This window comes from Schistocerca serialis, chromosome 3 (assembly GCF_023864345.2).
Source record: "Schistocerca serialis cubense isolate TAMUIC-IGC-003099 chromosome 3, iqSchSeri2.2, whole genome shotgun sequence".
Taxonomy (NCBI): Eukaryota; Metazoa; Arthropoda; class Insecta; order Orthoptera; family Acrididae; genus Schistocerca; species Schistocerca serialis.
Window position 1 is genome coordinate 786,101,938 of NC_064640.1, and position 6,978 is coordinate 786,108,915.

A 6,978-nucleotide genomic window follows, 5' to 3' on the forward strand; every position below is an offset into this window, starting at 1 on the left:
ACTCACTTGTTAATATTGTGAATTTCCCATAATCTATAGCGCTACATATTAAGTACTTATATAGTAGGTCGCTCAGCCTTAACCCTAGCAATACCAACACATTTTCCATAACGCGCGTTGCCCAATCTAAAAATATAAAAGTATTTATTCGTTGTTGACTTATATCAACAAAACACTTTTTAAAGGCATACTGATGTGTAAGTAGGGTCGATAACCTGAAAATATCCTTTAGCACACGCTTAACAATATCAATGCACTTTGAGTAACGTTTACTACCAGTGAGGGGAGGGGGGGGGGGGGTACTGACTGGTCTGCTCTACCACGAGGGATTCCTACTATCACCGAGGAATGTAGATCTGAAGATGATCTCTGTAGTAGATCGAAACCGCTCATCCATAAATAAAAAGTAACAAGTTATTGCGACCACGACTGTGTGTACTAAATAAATTAAATGTTTAGTTTAACTTCAACTTAAAAATTAAAAAAACGGAATCTGGCAGAAGAATTCATTAAAAACAATAAATATGTTTTTTCAAAATTTTCAAGAAATACGTAATTCTATGTTACTCCAATAGAATAATTCACTTATTCCAAATGAACATATATCTCTTTCTCAATATAATCTACAGAAAATAAATATATACCTGTGGATCAGAACTTACCCCTCGGTTGCTAACAGACTGCTCTTCAAATTAACGAGCGACTCAGCTAAGAATATCTCGATGGTCCTTCCGGTTTATCCCACTGATAAGAGAAGAGGTGTGGCCTTTCTCAACACAGCAACAGTTGTGGCCACGATGTGCGAGGTCTTTGCACTTACCCGCGGCTTTTTAAACCAAAGATCAGCCACTGGGGCCCGAACAGCGTGATACGTTAAAAGCAAATGCCGGTACCTAATGCACCCCCAGCGGGTATCGGCAGCTACATCTTTGCCGCAGTAATGGCTTCTCGCCATCCGCCACGAACCGCATGCGTGATCGACGCAAAAATTCGAACCGGTTCGTTAGCCAACCCGCAAGCCGTGAAACACTGTTGCGCGTGTCTGTAATCTGCTCACACGGACAAAGTCAATACTTTCTCTGCTGCACACAGTGCAAAGAGCCGCTCTCCTGAAGTTAAATGTGGAGCTTCGTGGAAGGAAGTCGAATGGCTTCTCCAGCTCATGAAGCATCTCTTATTCTGACACTACGGAATAATGTTTGTTTACTTTACTTTCAGCCAACTTTCCTTATCACTGTTATTAATGTTTTTTTTAGTTGTTGTTATTATAGTTACTTCACTTATTATCGTTCAATAACACCGGAATTTGCCAAAATTGACAGCAAATTACTGCTGAATATGCACAAATGAACAAACGTTTTTACGAAATACAAATCCACTGTGTCGTATACGACACACACGTGAAATTTATGCTACAAAATAGTGAAAGGTACTATCTCAGTGCTTCTTAAATGTAGTAAACAGTGTCTTGAAAAAACAAGAAATGTTTTCAATATTTCGTAAGAAATTTCTACACTAACATTGAAATGGAAATTCACTTCCAAAATAAAACTTATACTGTACCTTGAGACACATTTCACTGCCGTCAAAGACGTAGTATAAACTGAAAATGATTTGAATGTCATAGAATGCGTAGTGTAGTTGCCTGTTTAGCTACTACTTGAAACTACCTACTTGATAATCCCTTTCCTAGAAAATCTTTATCTTCGGTTTTTGTGCATTAACATTTTCATTCCTCTACATCGACGTTATTTTTTTTTACAATGGGCCGTGGTAACTCACTGTGCTATTTTAAATTTAGTTCAAAAATGGTTCAAATGGCTCTGAGCACTATAGGACTTAACTGCTGAGGTCATCAGTTCCCTAGACTTAGAACTACTTAAACCTAACTAACCTAAGGACATCACTCACATCCATGCCCGAGGCGGGATTCGAACTGACTGTAGCGCCTAGAACCGCTCGGCCACTCCGGCCGGCTTTAAATTTAGTTCCGAGCAATTTTGAAACCAATTTTTGGTTACACAAGATGAGCTCGTATTTTCCTAACTTTAGAAAATACACCTGCAGAACCATTACTTCACTATATTTTCCCTTTTCTATCGATTTCTGTGATAAACGACATTCTACATTTGAGCCTTTGTTATTCTCATTGTATTTAGTTTGCCATTCACGTCCATTCTCATTTAAATACAACGCGTTTTTCGTCTTCACATATGTCTCACTTTTGACCTACTCGGATAACGTAATGCACTACGCGCTTATTGTCAAGACCAAGAGAAGACATCTAACTCTCTACGAATTACGGATCAGTCTACCTACTGCTTTTACGTAGTTATCCACACTCACTTAAACTGATTCTAGTTTGTTTTCCTCGCGCCCTATGCAAACGTAGGGACAACTAATGAACCGGCTTCAAACGATCCCTAGACACGTAGCACTCGCGCCCTATGCAAACGTAGGGACAACTAATGAACCGGCTTCAAACGATCCCTAGACACGTAGCACTCGCGCCCTATGCAAACGTAGGGACAACTAATGAACCGGCTTCAAACGATCCCTAGACACGTAGCATCATCTTACGCACTCAGACACTGTCTATCAATTTGCGACAGTCAAGTTCTATAACCGATCATTAGTAAGCAACAGTTACGCCAATCACAGAACAAGAGCCATACGGCACATGGCAGTAAAAAAATTCAGTACACGTTATCTTCCTGAAACAAACATCATCTGTCTATTTAACATTTCTCCCTTTCTCAGGTCCAGATGTAATTACATTCTTATGTGACATAGTATCTTACATGCATTTTAGATAAAATCGAGTAGTTACTGATAGGTCAAAATTTTACACCCATTTTATATGAATGTGGGGATCTCAAATTAGGAGCATGGAGAACATGGGCAAGGACTACGGAGAGGGTCGGCCGAAAGGCGTTCCATTATAGACCGCACAGTTACGATCAACACTGTGTCTGGGTGGTGCAGTCGTTAACGCAATTGTGTAGTAAGCAGGAAATCCTGAGGTCGAGTCCCGATCCAGCACACACTGTCACTCGTTGCTGCTGATTCTACATAAAGTCCCGACCCTGCTAACCTCAATAGTTCCTCTGCCCCCTCCACTTTTTGTTTACACTATACACATTTCGTCATCGAATTTTGAATGCTATAGTTAACAGATGTATTTTTTTTTAGAAAAACACAGCCAGTTTTCTCTTAACTTACGGATGGACTACCCCATTTATTTATTACAAAGGCCAACTAAAATAACATTTCTTTCCATTTCTCCATCATAATAGCACCCATATGTTTATTACATTCTACTCTATAAATGGTTTTAAATAAAGAGTGCAATCAGTCCTCAGTCTGTGTTTTGCATGGACTTTTTAATGTAACTGTAATGTCACTACGTGCAGAATGAGCACAAAAGAACTTTCATCATAAACACTTGGTCTTTTCTACCTGAAAGTTGGTGACTCATCACACAATCCTCTTAACTGTCTCCTTCCATTTTTTCCGGTCTTCTGCATCTCAAAGTAGCAGGCCCCAATGTTTCATGTGTCTTCTCCTTTATCTGCTCCATCCATCGTCTCGGTGGTCTTCCCTGCAATCTCTTCCGTTCGATTTTGCTTTGGACGATCATCTTTACCAAGTTATCCTCCTCTCTCGAACTATGTGGCCAAAGAACTGCAGGATTCGATGGAAACCAATACCGCACAACCCCTTCTCCACGCTGAGTTCTTGAAGGATAGAGTTTTTTGGTCTGTTTGTCCATCCATGACATTCTCAGCAACCTCCTATATAAAATTTCCTGACAGATTAAATACGTGTGCCGGACCGAGACTCGAACTCAGGACCTTTGCCTTTCGCGGGCAAGTGCTCTGCCAACTGAGCTACCCAAGCGCGACTCACGACCCGTCCTCACAGCTTCCATTCTGCCAGTACCTCGTCTCCTGCCTTCCAAACTTCACAGAAGCTCTTCTGCGAACCTTGCAGAACTAACAATGCTGGAAGAAAGGATATTGCGGAGACATGGCTTAGCCACAGCCTAGGGTATGTTTCCAGAATGAGATTTTCACTCTGCAGCGGAGTGTGCGCTGATATGAAACATCCTCTAGGCTGTGGCTAAGCCATGTCTCCGCAAATCCTTTCTTCCAAGAGTGCTAGTTCTGCGAGGTTCGCAGAAGAGCTTCTGTGAAGTTTGGAAGGTAGGAGACGAGGTACTGGCAGAATTGAAGCTGTGAGGACGGGTCGTGAGTCGTGCTTGGGTAGCTCAGTTGGTTTTTTGCCGACACGGTAACTCAGCGTGTTCGGTCATAGGGTTAGCTGCCCTCTGTAATAAAAAAAACTGAGTTCGTGGATCAACGACGAACTGAAACGGGTGTCTTGCGACGTCCGCCACGAGCAGATGCAACGAACGAAAACGAACAAAATGAGATTTTTTTAAAAAAGTTGGTAGAGCACTTGCCCGCGAAAGGCAAAGCTCCCGAGTTAGAGTCTCGGTCCGGCACACAGTTTTAATCTGTCAGGAAGTTTCATACCAGCGCACACTCCGCTGCACAGTGAAAAATCTCATTCTGGAAACCTCCTATATGTCCACACCTCAAAAGCATCAATTCTTTTGCTATTCAGTTATTGTCCATGTTACAGCGCCATAAAGGAAAGTTAGAAATACCAGAGATTTCAGCGCTCTTAATTTGGTACATCTGGTTAGGGCTCGGTCTTTCCAAATTACTGTCAGATTCGATGCAGCTCCCTTCACACAACAATTCTACGTTGTATTTCCTATGTAGAGCCACTCTCTTCCTGAACCACTGAGTCCGGGTAGACAAATTTATCAACTTCTCCACATCCTGATAGTAGATCCGTAGCTGGTAGCGACTCACTTCTTTCACTTATCATGATCTTGCAAGAGGAGGCCGCCAATTGTGAAATTCAGATTCGATTCACACTGCGCATAATAAAAGCTCATGGCCAGAGGTGTAATGTGGCAAAGCACCAAGATGCACTTCTCAGCCGTTGTCGAGAAAATCGACAGTTAAAAGAAACCATCGCGGTGAAATACTCTCTACGATCAATAATTTTCTACAGCGTCGTGGCGAAGCAGTCTGCTGTTAGCAGCGGTGGGGCAAGGTCGTCGTGCCTGTGTCCCCCTGTTAGCGCACCGCGCGCACGTGTGTTTACTGTTTACCTTCCGCTGCGGCGAGTTTCACGCGTCCGTGTCTCGGTAGTGCCATGGCACACTCGTATCGCAAGTCCACAATTAAGATCACATTTCAAGCGGACTACGGCCGGCCGGAGTGGCCTAGCGGTTCTAGGCGCTTCAGTCTGGAACCGCGCGACCGCTACGGTCGCAGGTTCGAATCCTGCCTCGGGCATGGATGTGTGTGATGTCCTTAGGTTAGTTAGGTTTAATTAGTTCTAAGTTCTAGGCGACTGATGACCTCAGAAGTTAAGTCGCATAATTTGAACCAAGCGGACTACGCAAGACCTCGAGCAGTTGACATTGAACGTTTCATCCGGGAAGAACTTCATATTGCACCTCAAGACATCATTGGTATCCACTTCTCTATAACACAAAGTGTCGTCTACATAAAAATGATCAATGAAAAGGCGTGCACAGATGTTGTGTGCCGACACGCTCATGGACTTAAATTCAGGCATCCTGATGGTCACATAGGAACTGTTACGATTGACCACGCTGGATTAGGCCTTCGCACTCTGAGGGTCTTCGAGCTGCCATTCGAAGTCCCGCCAGATTTTGTGATGACAGCTTTCAAACCGTACAACAACGTGCTAAGCCACTTGGCTGAAAAATGGCAAACGTTTGAGACGTACCCCGTCTTAAATGGAGTGCGACAAATTAAGATTGAACTGACAAAGCATGTGCCATCCTATTTAGTAATTGGCGGCTGCAGAACCATTGTCATGTACGACGGACAACTGTTTACTTGCGCCGGCTGTGGCCAGGAAGGACATGTCCGATCGGCCTGCATTCAACGCCGACTGACTCAGACACCGGTTGGTGAAGTTCCATCCCCGGCGACGCCTACTTCACTCCCCATCACATATGCAGCGGCTGCAAACGCTACAGCTGTTCCTGCCCAGGATCGTAACACCATATTGCAGTCAGTGGTCGATGACAGTGTGGCGGACAGCATATCCCCCTCTACGACGTCATCGGCAGACTTGCCTCAACACGGTGATCAATTGTGCCACCAAGACGAGCCTAAAGAGAAGATGGAAGTAGAAACTGAAATTGTCCCGACCTCTGCCTTCCTACCAATGGAGACCGCGTCAGATGATTGTCACCCGCACTCTGACACAGAACAACATGTCCAGAAACAACGGTCCCCTCGAAAACGCAAGAAACGGAGTTGTCTTGTGACAGCCAGAGCGAGAGCACCAGCAGCAGCGAGTACTGTTTGTATAAAGCGTTTTTGTACTTATTTGCTGCGCTTAGCTTTTAAATAGTTTTTCTGGGAAAACCTAGCGTAGTTTTCGCGTCTCGTATTTCAGTGAGTGTTTCTTGATTATCAGAGTAGCTCATCAGAAGATTATCTTGGGAATTTGTCACCGTATAGAGTAGGGTAAACATAGTCATGTGTAGGGACTGTGGTTGTTGTGAGCGGACGCAAGGAGAATTGGCCACTCTTCGGGGGCAGGTGGAGGCTTTGTCTGTTAGGCTCATCGAGCTCGAGGCGCAGGCGTCGGCTCGTAGTGGCGTTGGGGCAACTGTGGTGAGACCTATGCCTACTTCAGTGGCCTTGGAATCACATGGAACCCCTGATGTCGCTGCGTCTTCCGGCAGTGAGCATCTTACCGGTCAGCCATCACTCCAGGGTGAATGGCGGACAGTGGTGGGCTCGCGCGTGCCTGGGCGAAAGGCGAAGGCGGGATCTGGCAGCGTGGCAGCTGCCTTACCCCTTTCCAACAGGTACGGGGTGCTTCCTAGTGGTGATGACATCGTTTCCGAGCCAC

General features: G+C 44.5%; 1 protein-coding gene across 2 annotated transcripts in view; it reads right to left on the reverse strand.

The window, feature by feature from the left end:
- LOC126469584 (glutamate receptor ionotropic, kainate 5-like) overlaps positions 1-946 on the reverse strand; it is a 228,937-nt gene extending 227,991 nt beyond the window's left edge. For both annotated transcript variants that reach the window (XM_050096700.1, XM_050096699.1), the window contains exon 1: positions 663-946. The gene's annotated coding sequence lies outside the window, so the exon portion shown is untranslated. The remainder of the gene's footprint in view (positions 1-662) is intronic.
- Between the last annotated feature and the right edge of the window lie 6,032 nt (positions 947-6,978).